Source organism: Oratosquilla oratoria, chromosome 6 (assembly GCF_046742065.1).
Source record: "Oratosquilla oratoria isolate Oo_2021 chromosome 6, ASM4674206v1, whole genome shotgun sequence".
Taxonomy (NCBI): Eukaryota; Metazoa; Arthropoda; class Malacostraca; order Stomatopoda; family Squillidae; genus Oratosquilla; species Oratosquilla oratoria.
Window position 1 is genome coordinate 37,345,314 of NC_134782.1, and position 3,064 is coordinate 37,348,377.

The following is a 3,064-nucleotide window of genomic DNA, read 5'->3' on the forward strand; positions in this document are numbered from 1 at the left end:
GACTGTGACTACATTTCTTTCTTCTACTACATTACTAACAAGCATCTCCCAATTTTGTAGTATCTTTCATCCCAACTTTTTCTCAGCATTTTATATTTTTCCTTTTTCTTTTCTTCTATGGTTTCAGTTTAACTTTTTCTGATTAAGTTGTACTCCATCAAAAATTTTCATCTGTCAACTCATCGATATTATATGTATATATTATATATATATATATATATATATATATATATATATATATATATATATATATATATAATAATTGTGATTATCCTCTGATTTATATTTTGACTTAATCTTATTCTCCTGTAGTATATAGTTTTCTCTCCTAGTTGGTATTTTCTTTAGTTTAGCAGTAACTGCGATAATTTCGTAAAATACATACATATTTTTTTCTTTTTGGATACCTGAACAGACCACTTGAATTGTTTATATTAAAGCATACATGTGGCTGATGTCTTAAGATTAATTATTGTTTTCCTATTGACTTGTTTCTTTCCATTAAATCCTGTTTGGTTTTCCTGGCATGATGGTTTTATCAACTGTCTCGTTACACAATCGAAACAACCCGTGGGTTGTACATTCGACGAGATCGACTATTGTGATCGGCTTTTGTTTTTCGAAAATCCTTGCCCTACTAGATCAGTTTCTGCAGCTGTTGACCATCGTTATTACTGTTTCTAGGACTTCAACATGTATTTAGTTTGCTGCCATTATGTTAGGCTTGATGGCATGCCATGATATCGATGCATAATGTCTTTTTTTTTTTCCAAGAACTTCTTACAATTACCATCGCAGTCGACATCGGGAATAATTGGTGCCACGATACAATTTTTTTTTTAATTAATTAAGGAGTAATTGGAGGATTCTAATTGGTTGGAGGACCTTACAAAATAAACAAGTGGATAAATAGATCAATAAAATATTTATTTGTTTGTTATTATTTGACTATTATAATTTCCTTGATTATCATTTATTATTATGTATCTGAATTTATTATTGTTATTTACTATTTACCTGTTTATTATTTAACTTCCCCTATTTATTTATTTACTTATTTAATTATTATACTTGTTATTTATATTATAATTTTTATTTATTTATTTGTATTTATCATCATTTTTTTCATCCAACCTAGTTATGGACCAAAAGGTCTCCTGTCGGCATGCTCCTACTTTATAATCCTTTGAATGAAATTAATGTAATGCTTGGGAAGGCAATCAGGCCATCCAATCTCAGTTTTACTCTTAAGATATATATTTCCCCCATAAGAAACTAATTAAAGATAATGTTGGAAGCAATATTGGTGTTGTTTAGATTTTATATGGATATCCGCCTTGGTACAGAATGGACGCCATTTAGTAAAGCTGCATAACCTAACCGTGGACATACTGGTGACCGACGTCATCTCCCTCTATCCGTATTCGTAATGGACATGAGCTGTTAAATGTACTGGTATTGTATCTATGCGCTCATGACTTTAAATTCAATATTTCTGAAGATTATTATTTGTAATTGTATTTTGGTATATGAGCACACACACACATATGTTTTCGTGTGACCGGCAGGGTTTGCATCTGGTCCAGTTCTTGGGTAAATAGTTTAGCACAAAATGGAAAACAATAAAGAAGAAATAAGAATCAACAAACCTACAAAGAGAGGACTGGATGAATCCAGGATTGAGTCCCCGTGGGGAGTAATACGTAAAAGAAAAAAAAAAAAAAATTAAACGATACTCCGAAAACGACCAGCAGGTACGTAAGTGATGACTATTTCTCGGGGTTTAGGAGGCAAGGGGAAACAGTGGAGAAAAACTTGGACACTGAGAGAGAGAGATTTTAGGATTAGCAGAGCAATACGAAATAGAGAAACTAACAACTTAGCAGATATTGTGATTGATTTAGAATTAGACTACAAAGCTTTGCAACTAGAGGTATCTAACCTACGTACAACTAACGAGGTGATACTAAGAATATTAAATGAACGAAAAAGTGAATTAAGGGCGATAAAAAGAGAAATTGAAAGAAAGGAAAACGAGGCTAGAAACACAAATGATGAACTGAAGAGAGGTAAAAGAACAATTGAAAGCAGTAACTGAAAAAAATGTAAGAATCAATCAAAGAGACTGATCCCCAAAAATGAAAGAAATAACGGTGACGCAGAAAGAAACAAGGGACCAAATAAGGAAATTCGATGTCAGAAAGTCACATGGGCCAGACGGAATAGCGAACTGGATATTAAAAGAATGCATAGACGAACTCAGATAAAAATACACAAGATAATTGACTTCTCACTCAGAAGGAAAAGTACCACAAGACTAGAAAAATGCTAATATTGTACCAATATATAAGGAAGGGAATAAAGAAAATCCAATAAATTATGGATAGGTATCCCTTACAAGCACAATTGCAAAATATGCGAAAGAATTATAAAAAATAAATAGACTAAACACTTGGAAGAGAACAAAATATTAAACCCCAACCAATTTGGATTTAGAAGTGGAAGATCATGTACTACAAACTTAATATGCTTTTACTCAAGATTGCTAGACATAATACAAAAAAGAGATGGCTGGGCAGATTGTGCCTTCCTGGATCTACATAAGGCTTTTGACAAAGTACCACACAAAAAAACTACCAAGAAAAATTGAAATAATAGGTGGAATACAAGGAAAATTATTAGAATGGATGAAAAACTTTTTGGAAGAAGAAAAAATGAGAGTAATACTTAGAAAAAAGAACTCAAAATGGGTAAACATGATAAGTGGAGTACCCCAAAGCTCTGTGTTGGCTCCGATAATGTTTGCTATTTATATAAACGACATGGATGAAGGAATTGAATGCTATATGAACTTCTTTGCGGATGATGCGAAACTAATGAAGAAAACGAATTTCAACATTAAGAAATGTAGTATAATGTAATTTGGAAAAAGCAAAAATAGAATAGCCGGTCAATACAAAATTGGAACAAAAGAAGTTACAAAGGTAAACTCAGAAAGAGACCTAGGAGTGATGATTTGAAATGACATGATACCAGACAAACATGTAAACAAAACAGTTGGAGA